A 23,679-nucleotide genomic window follows, 5' to 3' on the forward strand; every position below is an offset into this window, starting at 1 on the left:
CACCACCTCTTAGCTGTCTCTCTCTCTCTCTCTCTCTCTCTCTCTCTCTCTCTCTCTCTCTCTCTCTCTCTCTCTCTCTCTCTCTCTCTCTCGTCTTTTTTGTCTAGTCTGCTTTTATTCCGTTCACCCATCTTCTAATTTACTCCTGCTTATGATCAATCTCTCCCAGTTTTAATTCTACGTTTTCATCTTTATTTTTCCTTTTTCATCTTCCACTCTTTTCTATTCAATGTTTTTTCCTTTCTTTTTTTCTCTTTTATTCCTTTTTCTCTTTATTTTTATTGTTTTCTCTTTTTTTGATGGTTTTCGCAATATATTCTACTGAAATTAAACTGTTTCCCATTGATTTTCCTTTTTTTGCTTTTCCGTTTTCCTTCTTTCTCCTCCTCTTCTAATTCCTTCTAATCCCCACTCTCTTCTTCCACCTCATTATCGTACTCCAAATTTTCCTTTTTATCTTGTTCTTTTTTTCTTCCTTCTCATTTCTTTTTTAATGTTGCCTTTATACCTTTTCTCTCCTCCTCTTTCAATCACTTCCTCTTCCTCTTCCTCTTCTTCTCCCTTCTAATCCTCACTCTCTTCTTCTTCCTCATTATCCTCTTCCTAATTCTGCTTTCTATCTTATCTTTTTTTTCTTTCATCTCATTTTTTTCTTAATGTTGCCATTACACTTTTTCTTTCGCTTGTCTATGTTTTCATTCCCCTCTTTTTCCTCCTCTTTCAATCACTTTCTCTTCCTCTTCCTCTTTTACTTCCTTCCAGTCCTCACGCTCTTCTTCCTCCTCATTGTCCTACTCCAAATTTTCCTTATAATCTTTTTTTTTCTTCTGTTTGTTTTCCCATTCATTCTTAATTTGGTCTACATCTTTTCTCTTTTCCAACCCCTCTTTCAGTTCCTCATTATCTCACTAAACTTTCACTCCCATATTCTTTTCTTTCATCTCTCCCTCTTTCTCCTCCTCCCCATCCATGTTTTTACTTATCCGTCTTTATATTTTGTTTTTCAGCCTCATTCGTATATTTCTCACCCTTTGTCTTCTCTCTCTTTTATCGTCTCTGTCTGTTTTGTCTTATTTGTCTTTCTGTTTTTATTGTTCTTGCCTTTCATCTTCCTCCTTCCTGTCATTTCACTTTTGTATATTATTTTTTTTACTTTTACTTCCTCGTTTTGCTTTTCTGCGTTTCGTACATTCTCATAATATTAATCTTCCCAATTTCTACCCATTTAAATACTCTCTTTTGTTTCTCTTCTTTCCCATTCGTGTTTATTTTTTCCTCCTTTTTATTGTTTTCTTCCAACTTTTTATATTTCTTTTCATATCCTCTTACTTTTTCATATATTCTAAGTCTTATTTCGCCTCTTATCCCTTCTCCCTACTCTGCCTTGCTTTAATTCTTCCATCGCCTTCCTCGTAACTTCCTTTTTGTATCCTCTACGTTCTTTTAGTTATAATTCCTTGACATTTTTTCTTCCATTTCCTTCTTCCGTTTTCTTGTTCATCTTTTTGTTTCCTTTTTGCAAGTCTTGTTTTTACTTCATCTAATATTTATTCCTTTCTTTTTTTTTCTTCGTCTTTCTTCTTTTGCTTCTTTTCTTCCTGTTACTCCTTCAAAACTCTCACTTACTCATACATATTATTTCCATATTACTCCTTCTCCTCCTTTTTCCTGCCCACAAACTTTTCCTTCGATTTTGCATTCCGCTTTCATCATTTTCCTCCTATTCTCTTCCTTTTCTTCTGCAGTGGTGATGCCGGGAAGAAGGGGGGGGCGGATATGGTAGTCCTGGTGGTTGAAGTGCCTGCCATGATGGTGTTAATGGTCGTTATTCAAGTGGTGGGTGATTAGTAGTGGTGGTAGCGGCAGTGTTCCTGATAGTGTTATTAGTTGGAATGCTTATTTTGAGTCTAGGTCTACGGGTTTGTTATACCATGTTTCAGTTACTATTCTTCCATTGTGTGTGTTTGTGTGTGTGTGTGTGTGTGTGTGTGTGTGTAAAATTCACCGTGGCCTGATCGCGTCTTCCTTTTAGTGTCACATTTTTGCACAGCTCTGCTCCGCCCCGCCCTTCTCGTGGCCTGACAGCCAATCACACAGCAGAGCCGCGTGTGGGATGCCAGGTTCCACTTCTCGTAAAATTCGTCAATTTTATCTGTGTTTTACATGCATAAAAAGGTCGAAGATACATAAGTGTGTACCATGTGGACGTATTTTTTTTATTATTTTTTCATTTGATTTTCTTCGACTTTGATTAAATCCAGTCAGTGAAGAATAAGAACGGCCAGACTGGTGTGTTGACATCGACACTTGATGATAGAGAGAGTTTTGTGGGAGCTATTTTCAGGTAAATGGAAACAATTTTGTTAGCAAAATTTCAATATTTTGATTTATTGATGAAGGAGTTATTGGCAAGTCGGAGAACAGATTTGGCACGATTGTTGGCATAAATGTGAAGACCATTTTTAGCAAAAGTTCTAAGGCTCCGGCACCTTCTGTGAGCTGCCTCAATCGTTGATAGCACGCGAACAAGCGTGACTAAACCAGGGAGTTTTTACATGATAAATGAATAACGCGGAATGTGTGGCTCCATCCCGATCTCACCTCCGTCACGCTCTGGGCACGCGTCTCAGACCTGGAAGCTATAATCATTCCGCAGAGAACGAGAGACAAAATAAAACTCAGGTCATCACACTGAGCTGAAGCATACAGGCAAGAGCATTCTAATACCTTTCATTTAAATATAGTTTTAAAACAGGTGGTCGTTCAGACAACTCCTTACATAACGTTTCTTGTTCTGAGGTGCAACACGACCCCACTATCCCTACCTAAGGTTTTTTGTGAGACAATATTTTCAATTTTTTCATTTGAAATATAAGACAAGAAATGTAAGCACACACATGCGTCCAAACACTCCCCACAGATGCGACACTCTTGAACAATTTGTTCCGTAGAAGTGGCACCGTTCCATGGGATGCGTTCCTCTGCATGGTGATTTTAGTTAGCTGGCGAGCCGTTCCTCTCAGTGTGATTGTGGTGCTTCTTGGCACTCCTCAGTCTCTGTTATCACCAGTCAGCGACAGTTACTGTTCAGCGGGTGTTGAGAAATGCACCCGGAATGTACGTCACCTGTACGTCGCTGAACATTTGAGTTTGATCACGACGCTGTGTACTCGCCCGGTGCTCACAGAAACTCGACACCACTCGGCTTTGCGCCTCTCTTGGCACGACTTCTGCTGCGGGAGTTGGTGCCCCGATGTGTCTGTCCCTCATAGAAATGCCTTGTTTCGTATCTGGGCGGGACGTGGCTGCTGGCGTTGTGCTGGCGGTGCTGTGAGTGGCGGCTGTTGGTGTAGTTGTGTGCAGCATACCAGCCACTGTTTTGCTGGAAGGAGTCGTTGCTCCGCTGTGCCGGCCTCTCGAGGTGCCGAGGTGCGCCACGCAGCGAGTTAGAGGCGGATCTAACGGGCTGCTGGTAAGGCCTCGAGGTAAAGTTGGAAGGCTGAGTGACTTGGAGCGGCGCGGCATATCTGAAGGTGTCGTGGCCACGGTACACCTCACGTTCCTTAACGGGGGCGCGGAGGTTACCAAGGTTGAAGCACACAATGTCATGTCCTGGACAGGTGGACCGTGGCATCTTTTCTTTCTTCAGGATACCTTTAGGAGACTTCCCTTCAGTAGTGGTATTCATTTGTGCACAGCGAGCTGCTCCAACTGTTTGCTGGTGTCGTGTGTTGTGTTTCTTTACCGCGTCCTTTGCTGACCCTTTCTGTGGCTTCACTGTTCTTTCCTTTCGCCTTTCCAGCTCAGGACGAATGCTGGAGAGAGGGAAGCCATACCTGAAGTAGTCGTAGCCACAGTACAGTTCACGATCCTTGACGAAAGTGTCCAGGTTCTGGAAATTAAAGCGCACACATTTATGAGCGGTGCTGGCCGTCTTTCCTTTCTTGAGGATCCCTGTGAGATGTTGTGGCTCATTGATTTTGTTGTCTGAATCTGTTGCCTCCTCTGTTACTGTTTTCTGAGCCTCTGGCAGTTTGTTTACTGCTTCCTTTGCTGGCTCTTCCTGTGGCTCCACTGCTCTCTCCCTTAGGCTTTCCAGCTCAGGACGAATGCTGGAGAGAGGGAAGCCATACTGGAAGTAGTCGTAGGCACAGTACAGCTCACGATCCTTGACGAAAGTGTTCAGGTTCTGGAAGTTAAAGCGCACACATTTATGAGCGGTGCTGGCCGTCTTTCCTTTCTTGAGGATCCCTGTGAGGTGTTGTGGCTCATTGATTTTGTTGGCTGAATCTGTTGGTTCCTCTGTTACTGTTTTCTTAGCCTCTGGCAGTTTGTTTACTGCTTCCTTTGCTGGCTCTTCCTGTGGCTCCACTGCTCTCTCCTTTAAGCTTTTCAGCTCAGGACGAATGCTGGAGAGAGGGAAGCCATATTTGAAGTACTCGTAGGCACAGTACAGCTCACGAATTTTGACGAAAGTGTTCAGGTTTTGGAAGTTGAGCCTGATCATTTTCTTGACCGGTGTTTGAGATGCGTCCCGCTGTTTGAAGCTGCTGATAAGGGGCATCTTTTCCGGTGAGCCGGTAACGGCCTTGCTCCTGCTGGAAGGAGCTTCCCCAGCCGTGCCTCGGCGCCCGGAGGGGAGCTCATCGTATACCTCCTTTATTTTCTCTCTCTTGACCATGTGCAGAGTAATTACGAGAGTTTGAACCCTCTTGCCATGGCTCTCCAATTGCGTGCAGTCTTTTTGTGCGACTGTTGTATCATCCACTGGCTTCTGGACCTTCTCTCTCTTCACCAAGTGGATTGTGATGATGAGAGTCTGACGCCTCCTGCCAGTGGCCTCCTTTTCGCCCTTCCCCACCACCCCATCAGCATCCAGCAAGGTGTCGGAGGGGATCTCCTCCTCCACCACTGCGAGAGACTGAGCAGCCTTCTTCAGGCAGACCAGGGCCTGTTGCCCTGAATCGGCCTGGGCACCCGCGTTTTCGGTTTCCTCGACGATGTCGTCAGGTTCCTCGGAGGGGCTGCGGCGCTTCCGCCTGGCGAAGAGCCAGCCGAAGCACCCGCAGCACCAAGACTTCTTCACTTGTTTTTGCTGAGTCATTTTAATGTAAATGAACAATCTTTAGCAGGAACGTGCAGGTCATCAACGTTGTCCTCTTCTGGGATGGCTTCTCCTCGTCGTGTGCCGCCTTGGCTACACCGACCACTGGCGGGGACGCTCAAAGAACAGGCTGAGAGTGTAACGCTGGGGCGATGGGACGTAATGCAGGTGACGAAATGTTGCTGGAAGTAGTGCGCCCATCCCACGCCCACGCCCTCATGCTCCTCCTGCCACCTACACAAACCCACACAACCCACTCCCTCATCCCTGGCCGAATGATTGCTACCAGTATTACGCCCATTCCAACCCCGCACCCACGCCCTCATGCCACCAACACCAACCCACACAACGCACTCCCTCATCCCTGGCCGAATCTTTGCAACAAGTATTACGCCCATGCCAACCCCGCACCCACGCCCTCATGCTCCTAGCTCCTTCTACTCACACCAACCCTCATAATTCATCCCCTCACCTTCACCTAAACCTGCCGGCGCCGCAACACACATCTCGTCACACCGAAAAGCCGCCGTGAGCTGGGGCTGGCCGCATCGTGCCCACCTTACCCAATGAACCACTCGGCCGAAAATTCTTGCCACAAGCCCAGCAAGAACTTCGTATTATTAATCTTACAAGAATAATAACATGTCACACAAATATATTTCCCTTATATTGATTATTGGCAATGAAGGGAGGCGTACAAAATATTTACAGTTACAAATATTTAGCTGCTGCAACAATACGATTTCTCGGGTAGTTTTTTTCTTCTGAATTTTCACAGATGACGCGTTCAGCGGCGTGAGGCTTTGTTAACTACTGGATCGTCCCGCCTTGCCCTCCAGGAGCCTTGGTGATGGATTTGTCTCTTGTTAGCATTGAACTACAAATACACACACACACACACACACACACACACACACACACACACACACACACACACACACACACTTAACACCACCTCTTACTGCCACCTGCTGACTCTCTCTCTCTCTCTCTCTCTCTCTCTCTCTCTCTCTCTCTCTCTCTCTCTCTCTCTCTCTCTCTCTCTCTCTCTCTCTCTCTCTCTCTCTCTCTCTCTCTCGTCTTTTTTGTCTAGTCTGCTTTTATTCCGCTCACCCATCTTCTAATTTACTCCTGCTTATGATCATTCTCTCCCAGTTTTAATTCTACGTTTTCATCTTTTTTTTCATTTTCATCTTCCTCTTTTCTATTCATCGTTTTTTTCTCAATTTTCCCTTTTTCCTCTTTCCTTTTTATTTTTTTTTTCATTTTTTTTTTTCTGACGGTCTTTGCAATACATTCTGCTCAAATTAAACTGTTTCCAATTGATTTTCCTTTTTTGATTCTCCTTTTTCCTTCTTCCTTTTCCTCTTCTACTTTTTTCCAGTCCTCACTCTGTTCTACTTCCTCATTACCCTACTCCAAATTTTCCTTTTAATCTTGTTCTTTTTTTCTTCCTTTCATTTCTTTTTTTATTTTCCTTTAACACTTTTTCTCTCCCACGTCAACCTTCTCAATCTCCTCTTTCAATCACTTCCTCTTCCTCTTCTACTTCCTTCTAATCCTGACTCTCCTCTTCTTCTTCCTCATTATCCTACTCCAACTTTGCTTTTTATCTCATATCTTTTTTTCTTCCATCTCAATCTCCTCTTTCTCCTCATCTTTCAGTCACTTCCTCTTCCTCTTCTACTTTCTTCCAGACCTCACGCTCTTCCTTCTCCTTATCGTACTCCAAATTTTGCTTTGAATCTTTTTTTTCATCCCTTTCATTTTTTTTTTATGTTGCCTTTACACATTTTTTTCTCGCACGTCAATCTTCTCAATCTCCTCTTTCTCCTCCTCTTTCAATCACTTCCTTTTCCTCTTCCTCTTCCTCTTCTACTTCCTTCCAGTCGTCACGCTCTTCTGCTTCCCATTATCTTACTCCAAATTTTGCTTTTAATCTTTTTTTTTTCCTGCCTACCCTCTCATTCTTAATTTGGCTCACATCTTTTCTCCCACGCGGCCATTCTCCAAACCCTCTTTTACTTCCTAATTATCTCAATCTAAATTTTGTCATCCATTTTGTTTTTTTTTCCTTTCATCTCTTCCTCTTACTCCTCCTCCCCAACCGTGTTTTTACTTATCCTTCCTTTTATTTCGTTTTTTCAGCCTTATTCGTATATTTTTTTATCCTTCTTCTTTTCTGTTTGTATCGTCTGTTTTGTCTTTTTTGTCTTTCCATTTTATTGTTCTTGCCTTTCATCTTCCTCCTTCCTCCTATTTCAATTTTGTATGTTATTTTTGTTTTTACTAGTACTTCCTCGTTTTGCTTTTCTGCGTTTTACATTCTCATAATATTAATCTTCCCAATTTCTACCCATTTAAATACTCTCTTTTGTTTCTCTTCTTTATCATCCGTGTTTAGTTTCTCCTTTTTATTGTTTTCTTCCAACTTTTTGTATTTCTTTTCATATCCTCTTACTTTTTCATATATTCTAAGTCTTATTTCGCCTCTTATCCCTTCTCCCTACTCTGCCTTGCTTTAATTCTTCCATTGCCTTTCTCTTAACTCTCCTTTTTGTATCCTCACGTTCTTTGAGTTCTAATTCCTTGACATTTTTTCTTCCGCTTCCTTCTCCCGTTTTCTTGTTCATCTTCTTGTTTCGTGTTTGCATATTTTGTTTTCACCTCATCTAATATTTTTTTCTTTTACTTTTCTTCTCCGTTCCTCTACTTTTCCTTCTTTTCTTCCTCTTATTCCTTCAAAACTCTCACTTACTCATACTTATTATTTCCATATTTCTCCTTCTCTTCTTTTTTTCTACTCAAAAACTTTCCTTCGATATTTGGGTTCCCCTTTTATCATTTTCCTCCTATTCTCTTCCTCTTTTGCAGTAGTGGTGGTGATGGACTGGTGGGGGGCGGCTGTATGGTAGTTCTGGCGGTTGAAGTGCCTGCCATGATGGTATTAATGGTAGTTATCCAAGTGGTGGGTGATTAGTAGTGGTGGTAGCGGCGGTGTTCGTTATAATGTTGTTGGTAGGTATGCCTATTTTGAATTTGAATCTGCGGGTTTGATGTACCATGTTTCACTGACTATTCTTCCTGTGTGTGTGTGTGTGTGTGTGTGTGTGTGTGTGTGTGTGTGTGTGTGTGTGTGTGTGTGATCGCGTATTCCCGTTCTGTGTCACATTTTTGCACAGCTCTCCTCCGCCCCGCCCTTCTCGTGGCCTGACAGCCAATCACACAGCAGAGCAGCGTGTGGGATTTGGATGGGGCAGTGTTACGAGTTGCGTCCCACAAGAGTCGGTGCTGGGTCCTCTGCCTTTTATTATTTTCATCAATGACTTGGACACAGGAATTAGCAGTGATGTCAGTAAGTTCGCAGATGATACCAAGATCGGTAGAGTAATCCAATCAGACAGGGCCGCTAGGGTTCTCCAGGATGAGCTTGACAGACTATATGATTGGGCGGGGAAGTGACAGATGGAATTCAATGTCGGGAAGTGTAGCATTTTGAGTGTAGGTAGGAATAACTCCTCACACAATTACTCCTTAAATGACACTCCTCTAAATAGGTCCGGGCGTGAGAGAGACTTAAGCTACGGTCACACTTGCTATTGTTAACGCAAGCCTGGCTTTTGTTTTCGCTGGCTTGCCAGCGATACGCGCGGCAGTCTGGTCACACCACATGCAAAGTCCGCTAGCTAGCTAGTTAGCGGATCATATCATAACAACACTAGCCGCTACGGAGGAAGCACTTCTTGGATTCGCTCTGTCCACAATTACTCTTGCCACTTGTTTTGTAGCCAGTGAGGACTTAAAGAAGAAAAGAAAAGTGAAACGAAAGTGGATAAGACCATGGCTGGCAAGTGTGTTCGCTCTTGCTCTTGCTCTTGCTGTACAGGTGACCCGTTAGAAAGTCACCGAGGTCAAATAAGAAATGAATATTATATTTCCATTAAAGAAAAAAAATACATTTGGAAATTTTCTTGTATTGTCGTCTAGCTTTTATATTACTCATTTAAAGTCCCTCCCCAAAAAAGAAATGGAATATTTTTTGATTGCATGTATGCTGAATAAACGATAGTTTCTTATTCCCTTCCATTCGGCTACCGCTGCCGCCAGCAGTACGACCAGTGAAAACGGTCCGTATCGATAGCTCAAAGCAGCCGATATCATTAGCTCGTGCAGCGCAAATGGCTGGCCGATCAAGCCGTACCGCTGGATCCAGCGATATCAGTAGCTAGTGTGACCGCACCTTTAGGAGTCCTAGTGAGCGATGACCTCCGTCCTAGGGCTCAATGCATTCAGGCTAAAAATCGGGCCATCAGAGTACTTGGTTTCATCTCAAGGAGCGTAAGCAATAGGAGCGCTGAAGTCATCCTCAAACTTTACTTAGTATTAGTTAGACCTCATCTCGATTATGCAGTTCAGTTCTGGTCCCCCACTATAGAATGGATATCAAGATGTTAGAATCTGTACAGAGGAGGATGACAAATATGATTCAGGGGGTGAGAAACTTGCCTTATGAAGACAGGCTTAAGCATTTAAATCTACACTTTCTAGAAAGGCGAAGGTTGCTAGGAGACTTGATTGAAGTTTACAAATGGATGAAGGGCTTTAATAGAGGGGATGTCAATAAGATTTTGATAGTAAAAGAGCCAGGTAGGACGCGTAGCAATGGTTTTAAGTTAGACAAATTCAGATTCAACAAAGACATAGGCAAGAATTGGTTCACAAATAGAGTGGTGGACGAATGGAACAGGCTTGGGAGCCATGTGGTGGGTGCCAATACCGTAGATACATTCAAGAAGAGGTTGGATAAATTCATGGATGGTGAGGTAAGATGGGGCTGAGTGTACAGGAACTGCCTTGTACAGGCCAACCGGCCTCTTGTAGACTCCTTACGTTCTTATGTTCTTACGTTCTTATGTTCCATTTTCCGTAAAATTCGTCAAGTTCATATGTCTTTTCAACATAAAAAGGTCGAAGATATATAAGTGTGTACTATGTGGACGTATTTTTTTTATTATTCTTTCATTTGATTTTGTTCGACTTTGATTAAATCCTGTCAGTGAAGAAATAGAACGGCCAGACTGGTGTGTTGACATCATCACTTGATGAGAGAGTTTGTGGGAGCGATTTTCAGGTAGATGGAAACAATTTTGTTAGCAAAATTTTGACATTTTGATTTATTGATGAAGGAGTTATTGGCAAGTCGGAGAACAGATTTGGCACGATACTTGGCATAAATGTGAAGACCATTATTAGCAAAAGTTCTAAGGCTCCTGCACCTTCTGTGAGCTACCTCAATCGTTGATAGCACGCGAACAAGCGTGACTGAACCAGGGAATTTTTACATGATAAATGAATAACGCGGAATGTGTGGCTCCATCCCGATCTCACCTCCGTCACGCTCTGGGCACGCGTCTCAGACCTGGAAGCTATAATCATTCCGCAGAGAAAGAGAGAGAAAATAAAACTCAGCTCATCACACTGAGCTGAAGAATACAGGCAAGAGCATTCTAATACCTTTCATTTAAATATAGTTTTAAAACAGGTGGTCGTTCAGACAACTCCTTACATAACGTTTCTTGTTCTGAGGTGCAACACGACCCCGCTATCCCTGCCTAAGGTTTTTTGTAAGAAAATATTTTCTATTTTTTCATTTGAAATATAAGATAAGAAATGTAAGCACACACATGCGTCCAAACACTCCCCACAGATGCGACACTCTTGAACAATTTGTTCCGTAGAAGTGGCACCGTTCCATGGGATGCGTTCCTCTGCATGGTGATTTTAGTCAGCTGGCGAGCCGTTCCTCTCAGTGTGTTTGTGGTGCTTCTTGGCACTCCTCAGTCTCTGTTATCACCAGTCAGCGACAGTTACTGTTCAGCAGGTGTTGAAATGCACCGGAATGTACGTCACCTGTACGTCGCTGAACATTTGAGTTTGATCACGACGCTGTGTACTCGCCCGGTGCTCATAGAAACTCGCCACCACTCGGCTTTGCGCCTCTCTTGGCACGACTTCTGCTGCGGGAGTTGGTGCCCCGATGTGTCTGTCCCTCGTAGAAATGCCTTGTTTCGTATCTTGGCGGGACGTGGCTGCTGGCGTTGTGCTGGCGGTGCTGTGAGTGGCGGCTGTTGGTGTAGTTGTGTGCAGCATACCAGCCACAGTTTTGCTGGAAGGAGTCGTTCCTCCGCTGTGTCGGCCTCTCGAGGTGCCGAGGTGCGCCACGCAGCGAGTTAGAGGCGGATCTAACGGGCTGCTGGTGAGGCCTCGAGGTAAAGTTGGGAGGCTGAGTGACTTGGAGCGGCGCGGCGTATCTGAAGGTGTCGTGGCCACGGTACACCTCACGTTCCTTAACGGGGGCGCGGAGGTTACCAAGGTTGAAGCACACATGTCCTGGACAGGTGGACCGTGGCATCTTTTCTTTCTTCAGGATACCTTTAGGAGACTTCCCTTCAGTAGTGGTATTCATTTGTGCACAGCGAGCTGCTCCAACTGTTTGCTGGTGTCGTGTGTTGTGTTTCTTTACCGCGTCCTTTTCTGACCCTTTCTGTGGCTTCACTGTTCTCTCCTTTCGCCTTTCCAGCTCGGGACGAATGCTGGAGAGAGGGAAGCCATACCTGAAGTAGTCGTAGCCACAATACAGTTCACGATCCTTGACGAAACTGTTCAGGTTCTGGAAGTTAAAGCGCACACATTTATGAGCTGTGCTGGCCGTCTTTCCTTTCTTGAGGATCCCTGTGAGGTGTTGTGGCTCATTGATTTTGTTGGCTGAATCTGTTGCTTCCTCTGTTACTGTTTTCTGAGCCTCTGGCAGTTTGTTTACTGCTTCCTTTGGTGGCTCTTCCTGTGGCTCCACTGCTCTCTCCTTTAGGGTTTTCAGCTCAGGACGAATGCTGGAGACAGGGAAGCCATACTTGCAGTAGTCGTAGGCACAGTACAGCTCACGAATTTTGACGAAAGTGTTCATGTTTTGGAAGTTGAACCTGATAGTTTTCTTGTCCGGAGTTTGAGATGCATCCCGCTGTTTGAAGCTGCTGATAAGGGGCATCTTTTCCGGTGGGCCGGTAACGGCCTTGCTCCTGCTGGAAGGAGCGTCCCCAGCCGTGCCTTGTTGCCCGGAGGGAAGCTCATCGTATACCTCCTTTATTTTCTCTCTCTTGACCATGTGCAGAGTAATTACGAGAGTTTGAACTCTCTTGCAATGGCTCTCCAACTGCGTGCAGTCTTTTTGTGCGAATGTTGTATCATCCACTGGCTTGTGGACCTTCTCTCTCTTCACCAAGTGGATTGTGATGATGAGAGTCTGACGCCTCCTGCCAGTGGCCTCCTTTTCGCCCTTCCCCACCACCCCATCAGCATCCAGCAGGGTGTCATATGGTTTCATCTGCTCCTCATTATCGATGTGCTTTCATCTGCTCATCAATATCGAGGTGCTGTCATCTGCTCCTCAATATCGATATGCTTTCATCTGCTCCTCATTATCGATATGCTTTCATCTGCTCCTTAATATCGAGGTGCTTTCATCTCCTCCTCAATATCGAGGTGCTTTCACTTGCTCCTCAATATGAAGGTGCTTTCACCTGCTCCTCAATATCAAGGTGCTTTCACCTGCTCCTCAGTATCAAGGTGCTTTCAACTGCTCCTCAATATCAAGGTACTTTCACCTGCTCCTCAATATCAAGGTGCTTTCACCTGCTCCTCTATATCGAGGTGCTTTCACCTGCTCCTCAGTATCAAGGTGCTTTCAACTGCTCCTCAATATCAAGGTGCTTTCACCTGCTCCTCAGTATCAAGGTGCTTTCAACTGCTCCTCAATATCAAGGTACTTTCACCTGCTCCTCAATATCAAGGTGCTTTCACCTGCTCCTATATATCGAGGTGCTTTCACCTGCTCCTCAATATCAAGGTGCTTTCATCTGCTCCTCAATATCAAGGTACTTTCACCTGTTCCTCAATATCAAGGTGCTTTCACCTGCTCCTCAATATCAAGGTGCTTTCACCTGCTCCTCTATATCGATGTGCTTTCACCTGCTCCCCAATATCGATGTGCTTTCACCTGCTCCTCAATATCGAGGTGCTTTCATCTGTTCCTCAACATCGAGGTGATTTCATCTGCTCCTCAATATCGAGGTGCTTTTATCTGCTCCTCAATATCAATGTGCTTTCAACTGCTCCTCAATATCGAGGTGATTTCATCTGCTCCTCAATATCGATGTGCTTTCATCTGCTCCTCAATATCGAGGTGCTTTCATCTGCTCCTCAATATCGAGGTGCTTTCATCTGCTCCTCAATATCAAGGTGCTTTCATCTGCTCCTCAATATCTATGTGCTTTCATATGCTTCTCAATATCAAGGTGCTTTCATCTGCTCCTCAGTATGGAGGAGCCATCACCTGCTCCTCAATATCGAGGTGCTTTCATCTGCTCGTCAATATCGAGGTTCTATCATCTGCTCATCAATATCGAGGTGATTTCATCTGCTCCTCAATATCGAGGTGGTTTCAACTGCTCCCCAATATCGATGTGCTTTCACCTGCTCCTCAATATCGAGGTGCTTTCATCTGCTCCTCAATATCGATGTGCTTTCATCTGCTCCTCAATATCGATGTGCTTTCATCTGCTCATCAATATCGATGTGTTTTCATCTGCTCCCAAATATCGATGTGCTTTTATCTGCTCATCAATATCGAGGTGCTTTCATCTGCTCCTCAATATCGAGGTGCTTTCATCTGCTCATCAATATCGAGGTGCTATCATCTGCTCCTCAATATCGATATGCTTTCATCCGCTCCTCAATATCGAGGTGCTTTCATCTGCTCCTCATTATCGATGTGCTTTCATTTGCTCCACAATATCGATATGCTATCATCTGCTGATCAATATCGAGGTGCTATCATCTGCTCCCCAATATCGATGTACTTTCATCTGCTCATGAATATCGATGTGCTTTCATCTGCTCATCAATATCGAGATCCTTTCATCTGCTCATCAATATCGAAGTGCTATCATCTGCTCCTCAATATCGATATGCTTTCATCTGCTCCTCAATATCGAGATGCTTTCATCTGCTCATCAATATCAAGGTGCTATCATCTGCTCCTCAATATCGATATGGTTTCATCTGCTCCTCATTATCGATGTGCTTTCATCTGCTCATCAATATCGAGGTGCTATCATCTGCTCCTCAATATCGATATGCTTTAATCTGCTCCTCATTATCGATATGCTTTCATCTGCTCCTTAATTTCGAGGTGCTTACATCTGCTCCTCAATATCGAGGTGCTTTCACCTGCTCCTCAATATCAAGGTGCTTTCACCTGCTCCTCAATATCAAGGTGCTTTCATCTGCTCCTCAGTATCAAGGTGCTTTCAACTGCTCCTCAATATCAAGGTGCTTTCACCTGCTCCTCTATATCGAGGTGCTTTCATCTGCTCATCAATATCGAGGTGCTTTCATCAACTCCTTAATATCGAGGTGCTTTCATCTGCTCCTCAATATCGAAGTGCTTTCATCTACTCCTTAATATCAAGGTGCTTTCATCTGCTCCTCAATATCGAGGTGCTTTCATCTGCTCATCAATATCGAGATGCTATCATCTGCTCCTCAATATCTATGTGCTTTCATCTGCTCCTCAATATCGAGGTGGTATCATGTGCTCCTCAATATCGAGATGCTTTCATCTCCTTCTCAACAGCGAGGTGCTTTCATCTGCTCCTCAGTATCAAGGTGCTTTCATCTCCTCCTCAACATCGAGGTGCTTTCACCTGTTCCTCAATATCGAGGTGCTATCAGTTGCTCGTCAATATCGAGGTGCTTTAATCTGCTCCTCAATATCGATGCGCTTTCACCTGCTCCTAAATATCGAGGTCCTTTCATCTGCTCCCCAATATCAAGGTACTTTCATCTGCTCCTCAATATCGAGGGACTTTCAACTGCTCCTCAATATCAAGATGCTTTCATCTGCTCCTCAATATCGAGGGTCTTTCAACTGCTCCTCAATATCAAGATGCTTTCATCTGCTCCTTAATATCGATGTGCTTTCATCTTCTGATCAATATCGAGGTGCTTTTATCTGCTCTTCAATATCGATATGCTTTCATCTTCTCAATATCGAGGAGCTTTCATCTGCTCCTAAATATCGATGTGCTTTCATCTTCTCAATATCGAGGTGCTTTCATCTCTTCCTGAATATCGATGTACTTTCGTCTGTTCCTCAATATCGAGGTGCTTTCATCTGCTCATTAATATTGAGGTGCTATCATCTGCTCCTCAATATCGAGGTGCTTTCACTGATCCTCAATAACGAGGACCTATCATGTGCTCCTCAATATCATGGTGCTTTCATCTGCTCTTCATTATCGATTTGCTTTCATGTGCTCCTCAATATCGAGGTGCTATCATCTGCTCCTCAATATCGAGGTGCTTTCATCTGATCCTCAATATCGAGGATCTATCATGTGCTCCTCAATATCAAGGTGCTTTCATCTGCTCTTCATTATCGATTTGCTTTCATGTGCTCCTCAATATCGAGGTGCTTTCATCTTCTCCTCAATATCAAGGTGCTTTAATCTGCTCCTCAATATCAAGATGCTTTCCTCTGCTCATCAATATCGAGGAGCTATCATCTGCTCCTCAATATCGTGGTGCTTTCATCTGCTCCTCAATATCGAGGTGCTATCATATGCTAACAAATATCGATGTGCTTTCATCTGCTTATCAATATCGAGGTGCTTTCATCTGCTTCTCAATATCGAGGTGCTTTCATCTGCTCATCAGTATCGAGGTGCTATCATCTGCTCCTCAATATCGATATGCTTTCATCCGCTCCTTAATATCGAGGTGTTTTTATCTGCTCCTCATTATCGATGTGCTTTCATTTGCTCCACAATATCGATATGCTAATATCTGCTGATCAATATCGAGGTGCTATCATCTGCTCCCCAATATCGATGTACTTTCATCTGCTCATGAATATCGATGTGCTTTCATATGCTCATCAATATCGAGATGCTTTCATCTGCTCATCAATATCGAGGTGCTATCATCTGCTCCTCAATATCGAGGTGATTTCATCTGCTCCTCAATATCGAGGAGCTTTTATCTGCTCTTCAATATCAATGTGCTTTCAACTGCTCATCAATATCGAGGTGATTTCATCTGCTCCTCAATATCGATGTGCTTTCATCTGCTCCTCAATATCGATGTGTTTTCATCTGTTCCTCAATATCGAGGTGCTATCATCTACTCCTCAATATCGAGGTGATTTCATCTGCTCCTCAATATCGAGGTGCTTTTATTTGCTCTTCAATATCAATGTGCTTTCAACTACTCCTCAATATCGAGGTGATTTCATCTGCTCCTCAATTTCGATGTGCTTTCATCTGCTCCTCAATATCGATGTGCTTTCATATGTTCCTCAATATCGAGGTGCTTTCATCTGCTCCTCAATATCAAGGTGCATTCATCTGCTCCTCAATATCTATGTGCTTTCATATGCTTCTCAATATCAAGGTGCTTTCATCTGCTCCTCAGTATGGAGGAGCCATCACCTGCTCCTCAATATCGAGGTGCTTTCATCTGCTCGTCAATATCGAGGTTCTATCATCTGCTCCTCAATATCGAGGTGATTTCATCTGCTCCTCAATATCGAGGTGGTTTCAACTGCTCCCCAATATCGATGTGCTTTCACCTGCTCCTCAATATCGAGGTGCTTTCATCTGCTCCTCAATATCGATGTGTTTTCATCTGCTCCTCAATATCGATGTGCTTTCATCTGCTTATCAATATCGAGGTGCTATCATCTGCTCCCAAATATCGATGTGCTTTCATCTGCTTATCAATATCGAGGTGCTTTCATCTGCTCCTCAATATCGAGGTGCTTTCATCTGCTCATCAGTATCGAGGTGCTATCATCTGCTCCTCAATATCGATATGCTTTCATCCGCTCCTCAATATCGAGGTGCTTTCATCTGCTCCTCATTATCGATGTGCTTTCATATGCTCCACAATATCGATATGCTATCATCTGCTGATCAATATCGAGGTCCTATCATCTGCTCCCCAATATCGATGTACTTTCATCTGCTCATGAATATCGATGTGCTTTCATCTGCACATCAATATCGAGATGCTTTCATCTGCTCATCAATATCGAGGTGCTATCATCTGCTCCTCAATATCGATATGCTTTCATCTGCTCCTCAATATCGAGATGCTTTCATCTGCTCATCAATATCGAGGTGCTATCATCTGCTCCTCAATATCGACATGGTTTCATCTGCTTCTCATTATCGATGTGCTTTCATCTGCTCATCAATATCGAGGTGCTATCATCTGCTCCTCAATATCGATATGCTTTCATCTGCTCCTCATTATCGATATGATTTCATCTGCTCCTTAATATCGAGGTGCTTTCATCTGCTCCTCAATATCGAGGTGCTTTCACCTGCTCCTCAATATCAAGGTGCTTTCACCTGCTCCTCAATATCAAGGTGCTTTCACCTGCTCCTCAGTATCAAGGTGCTTTCAACTGCTCCTCAATATCAAGGTGCTTTCACCTGCTCCTCAATATCAAGGTGCTTTCACCTGCTCCTCAATATCAAGGTGCTTTCACCTGCTCCTCTATATCGAGGTGCTTTCATCTGCTCATCAATATCGAGGTGCTTTCATCAACTCCTTAATATCGAGGTGCTTTCATCTGCTCCTCAATATCGAAGTGCTTTCATCTACTCCTAAATATCAAGGTGCTTTCATCTGCTCCTTAATATCAAGGTGCTTTAAGCTGCTCCTCAATATCAAGGTGCTTTATTCTGCTCCTCAATATCGATGTGCTTTCATCTGCTCCTCAATACCGAGGTTCTTTCATCTGCTCCTCAATATAGAGGTGCTTTCATCTGCTCCTCAATATCCTTGTGCTTTCATCTGGTCATCAATATCAAGGTGCTATCATCTGCTCTTCAATATCGATGTGCTTTCATCAGCTCTTCAATATCGGGGTGCTATCCTTTTTTCCTCAATATCGATGTGTTTTGATTTGCTCCTCAATATGAAGCTGCTTTCATCTGGTCGTCAATTTCGAGGTGCTATCATCTGCTCCTCTATATCGATGTGCTTTCATCTGTTCCTCAATATCGAGGTGCTTTCATCTGGTCCTCAATATCAAGCTGCTTTCATCTGCTCATCACTATGGAGGTGGTATCATGTGCTCTTCAATATCGAGGTGCTATCATGTGCTCCTTAATATCAAACTGCTTTCATATGTTCCTCAATATCGAGGTGCTTTCATCTGCTCCTCAATATGGAGGTGCTTTCATCTGCTCCTCAATATCAAGGTGCTTTCATCTGCTCCTCAATATCAAGGTGCTTTCATCTGCTCCTCAATATGGAGGTGCTTTCATCTGCTCCTCAATATCAAGGTGCTTTCATCTGCTCCTCAATATCGAGGTGCTTCCATCTGCTCCTCAATATCAAGGTGCTTCCATCTGCTCCTCAATATCAAGGTGCTATCATGTGCTCGTCAAAAACGAGATGCTTTCATCTTCTCCTCAATACCGAGGTGCTTTCATCTGCTCCTCAATATCGAGATGCTTTCATCTGCTCCTCAATATCGAGGTGCTTTCATCTGCTCCTCAATATCAAGGTGCTTTCATCTGCTCCTCAATATCGAGATGCTTTCATCTGCTCCTCAATATCGAGGTGCTTTCATCTGCTCCTCAATATCGAGGTGCTTTCATCTGCTCCTCAATATCGAGGTGCTATCATCTGCTCCTCAATATCGAGGTGCTTTCATCTGCTCCTCAATATCGAGGTGCTTTGATCTGCTCCTCAATATCGAGGTGCTTTCATCTGCTCCTCAATATCGATGTGCTTTCATCTGCTCCTCAATATCGAGGTGCTTTCATCTGCTGCTCAATATCGAGGTGCTTTCATCTGTTCCTCAATATCGATGTGCTTTCATCTGCTCCTCAATATCGATGTGCTTTAATCTGCTCCTCAATATCGAGGTGCTTTCACCTGCTTTCCAGTATCGATATGCTTTCACCTGCTCCTTAATATCGAGTTGCTTTCATCTGCTCATCAATTTCGAGGTGCTATCATCTGCTCCCCGATATCGATTTGCTTTCATCTGCTCATCAATATCTAGGTGATATTATCTGCTTCTCAATATTGAGGTGCTTTCATCTGCTAATCAATATGGAGCTGTTTACATCTGCTCCTCAATACCAAGGTGCTTTCATCTGCTCCTCAATATGAAGGTGCTTTCATCTGCTCCTCAATATTGTTGTGCTTTCATCTGCTCATCAATATCGAGATGCTTTCATCTGCTCCTCAATATTAAGGTGCTTTCATCTGCTCCTTAATATCAAGGTGCTTTTATCTGCTCCTCAATATTAAGGTGCTTTCATCTGCTCCTCAATAAAGAAGGTGCTTTCATCTGCTCCTCAATATCGATGTGCTTTCATCTGCTCCTCAATATCGAGGTACTTTCATCTGCTCTTAAATATCGAGGTGCTATCATCTGCTCCTCAATATCGATGTTCTTTCATCTGCTCCTCAATATCGAGATGGTATCATGTGCTCCTCAATATCGAGAGGTTTTCATCTGTTCCTCAATATCGAGTTGCTTTCATCTGCTCCTCAATATCGAGGTGGTATCATGTGCTCCTCAATATCAAGGTGCTTTCATCTCCTCCTCAATATCGAGTTGCTTTCATCTGCTCCTCAATATCGAGGTTCTATCATGTGCTCGTCAATATCGAGGTGCTTTCATCTGCTCCTCAATATCGATGTGCTTTCATATGTTCCTCAATATGGAGGTGCTTTCATCTGCTCCTCAATATCGAGGTGCTTGCATCTGTTCCTCAATATCGATGTGCTTTCATCTGCTCCTCAATATCGATATTCTCGATGATTTAATTTCCTTTCTCTAGCCTCTATCTTGACTGTGTGGGTTAGCCTCCTTCTCCCCAGAGGAGATTCACCCGTCACCCCCCCTGCGGCCCCAGGGTCCGAAAGGTGGATGCCTTTTCTGTTTTCCTTTTCTTGATGTTTCTATCATTCTTTCTGGTGTTCCTGGGTCTGAACGAGCCGCTTTCCTCCCAGAAGAGACTCGCCCATAATTTTGTGATGTTGGTTTGGGCCGAAAGGTGGATGATTCTTTTCATTTCCATTTTCATTTTTCTAGTGTTACTTCTCTGCATTTTCCTTCCGGTGTTACTTCACATTTCTTCTTCTTGTGTTATTTATCTTCAAATTCCTTCTTCTTGTGTTACTCTTTTCAAATTCCTTCTCTGTGTAACTCTTTTCAATACCTTCTTCTGTGTTACTCTTTTCAAATTCCTTCTCTGTGTAACTCTTTTCAATACCTTCTTCTGTGTTACTCTTTTCAATACCTTCTTCTGTGTAACTCTTTTCAATACCTTCTTCTGTGTTACTCTTTTCAATACTTTCTTCTGTGTAGCTCTCTTCAATACCTTCTTCTGTGTTACTCTTTTCAATACCTTCTTCTGTGTAGCTCTTTTCAATACCTTCTTCTGTGTTACTCTTTTCAATACCTTCTTCTGTGTTACTCTTTTCAATACCTTCTTCTGTGTTACTCTTTTCAATACCTTCTTCTGTGTTACTCTTTTCAATATCTTCTTCTGTGTTACTCTTTTCAATACCTTCTTCTGTGTAACTCTTTTCAAATTCCTTTTTCTTGTGTAACTCTTTTCAAATTCCCTCTTCTTGTGTTACTCTTTTCAAATTCCTTTTTCTTGTGTTACTCTTTTCAACTTCCTTCTTCTTGTGTTACTTCATATGCCTTCTTCTAGTGTTACTTCTCTTCATTTTCCTTCTTCTGGTGTTCCCTTCTTCCCCTTCCTTCTCTCGGTGTTTCCATATCGTCTTTTCCTGGTTTTGTATGTTGGAACGCGTTAGTCTCCTTCTCCCCAGAGAAGACCCGCCATACCAACATACAAGACGCTTTAAACAAAGCAAAACAAGACAATTTTTTTAGGATTTTTTGTTTTTTGGATTTTTTTTGGATTTTTCGTTTTTTATCGTAGTTGGCATGACACTTGCCTTGCTTAGGGGAATTGTACCTCCCCATGCGTCGAACCTTCCATTGGAACGTGTCATTAACGCGTCGTCTGGCTAATAAGAGGTCAGTAACTGCATGTCTTGCTGCCACTTCAAGCCCCCCCAACCCCCGGACCCTCGGGATCTCCGACACCTCCGTGGACGCTCCGGGGGAGCCGAGGCGCCCTGCCGGAGCCCTGAGCCCTGCGACGCTCGCCAGGAAGGCCTGTTCCGTTACTTTACTTCCCTGATTTGCTCACCACGGCCTTCGCCTTTGCTGTCCTTCATCTTCCACCTTTGATTAGATAGTTAGTGTAGCTTATCACAAACAGCCTCGTAAGGACCAGCAGGCCTGCTGTTGTTTGTTCTCTCTTTGTGTTTCTTTGTTCCTCCTCCTCCTCCTTTAAAAAGAAAAAAAAAAAACAGACCTCGTGGTTGCCTTATATGAGACTCTCTAAAGAATAAAGTTACCTCCTCCTCCACCACCTCCTCCTCCTCTCCTACTCCCACTTCCATCTCCACCTTCACCTCCTCCTCCTTCTCCATCTCCACCTCCACTTCCACCTCCACCTCCACCTCCACTTCCTCCTCCCTCTCGTTTCTCCACAAACCTCATAGTTTCAAAAATATTAACAGAAACACATCAAAACACTATACATATTACTTAATCTTGAGAGAGAGAGAGAGAGAGAGAGGTAAGTAGAATCGATTAATGAGTTGGGTTTGTAAACGCATTAGAACGGGACTAATTGTCAATAATAGCGCGATCTAAGGATTATGGGGATTAAGGGAGTGACGATTATGGGATTAAGGGAGTGACAGTGGCTGGGCGGGAAGGAGGGCTGTGAGGTTAGAGATAGGATTGAGGGAGACCGGGAATGGGACAGAGAGAGAGGGAGAGCAGTGGAGAACGAGGTGAAGGAAATAACACGGATACACAAGGATATGAATGGACTATTAACCCTGTAGCCACAGGGATCATGTTTCTTAATGGTCCTTCTGAGCGAGAAAAATGATAAAAAAATCATCACTCACACAAATCATTTCATAATATATACCAAAGCGTTTTGTGATCGGTTTATGCATCATCTATTTTTTGGGGGTCTATATCATGGGAAAAACTTTGGCCCGTCGCTGCTACACGGTAAAGCCACAAATTTGGCCCGAGGGGCCATATTATAGGTTCCTTGCCAATTGCAAAATGAACGGAGAACAAAGCTCACAAAATGTAACTGTTTTTATCGGGTCAAGTGTAGCGAGGGTATCGGTAAAAAGACACTGATAAAATGTTGTCAAGAAATCCTTGCATCTGTCTCATGGGCTGGACCTTGGCTACCGCTACCTTCCCTCCCCCTCTCTCACCCGCCTCCTCTCTACCAGGGAATAATGGCCCGAGGCAACCCGAGGTCCACAGGGGGTCACCCGGCGACCTTGACCATAGACATGACAACGTCGCTGGGTAGCAAACGGTTGAATTCATTTCCATACATAAATCATCGTTACTATTCTAAAATTCGATACATTCACAACATAATATAGATTTGTTTTACCATATACAAAAATTTAAAAACTATATCAAATACTAAGCAACCGACATATGAAATTGTATGCCTTGTTGTGGTTGAAGCGACAATGCTGCCGGGTAGGGAATTCCCGCACCTGCTCCACCCAAAGTATCTTGATATTTGCATCAGACTTAGTACCTCGAACCCAATCCCATTATCCCCATGTACTACCTGAACCCAGAACTCTGCTTCCTGTCACTGAACCACACCATGATCCATATACCTTCAAACCCATGGGCTTTAATTGTTGTCAAAGTTATTGGTGAGGTTCTTTGTCGAATGCTTTACTAAAATTAAGATATACAATATCATAACTGTCGTCCTTACGTATTTGCCACTTTTTGTAAAAAAAAAAAAAATAAATAAAGTTAGTCAAGATCTAGCCTTGATTAATGAACCCAAGGTGGGGGCCATTGATCAGGCTGTATTTCTAGGACTAGGTGGTCACGGATATTTTCATCTATAATAGACTTGAATGTTTTTACTGCCACCGACGTTAAACTAATTGCAGCCTCTTTCTTTCCCTCGCACGATACCTCCGCCACAGTCTCCTCCTGTCCTTCGCACGCCCCTCCCGACAATATCTCCTCCTGTTCCTCGCACACCACCCACGCCATGGGCTCCTCCTGTCTCTCGCACGCCATCCCCGCAGCCGTCTCCTCCTGTCCCTCGCACGCCAACCCTGCCACCGACTCCTCCTGACTCTCGCACTCCAACCCCGCCTCCGCCTCCCCTGTTTTTCGAACGCCACCCACGCTGCCGCCTCCTCCTGTCCCTCGCACGCTAACCCCGCCACCGCCTCATATGGTTCCTCGCACGCCACCCGTACCACCGCCTCCTCCTGTCCCTCGCACGCCAACCCCGCCGCCGCCTATTATTGTCCTTTCCATGCCACCACCGCCGCCGCCTCCTCCGGTCTCTCGCACGCCGACCGCACCACCGCCTCCTTCAGTC

General features: G+C 44.0%; 1 long non-coding RNA gene across 2 annotated transcripts; it reads right to left on the minus strand.

Moving 5' to 3' along the window:
* Nucleotides 1-20,158: 20,158 nt before the first annotated feature.
* On the minus strand, nucleotides 20,159-21,547 carry LOC126991035 (uncharacterized). 2 transcript variants are annotated; one of them, XR_007745014.1, is made up of 3 exons: nucleotides 20,629-21,547; nucleotides 20,467-20,493; nucleotides 20,159-20,386 (listed from the first exon to the last, which is right to left on the minus strand). It is a non-coding gene; the product is annotated as an uncharacterized LOC126991035 (long non-coding RNA). The 2 variants fall into 2 exon arrangements; XR_007745013.1 differs by having other exon boundaries at nucleotides 20,467-20,520.
* Nucleotides 21,548-23,679: the final 2,132 nt, after the last annotated feature.

This window comes from Eriocheir sinensis, unplaced genomic scaffold, assembly GCF_024679095.1.
Source record: "Eriocheir sinensis breed Jianghai 21 unplaced genomic scaffold, ASM2467909v1 Scaffold230, whole genome shotgun sequence".
NCBI classification, from domain to species: domain Eukaryota; kingdom Metazoa; phylum Arthropoda; class Malacostraca; order Decapoda; family Varunidae; genus Eriocheir; species Eriocheir sinensis.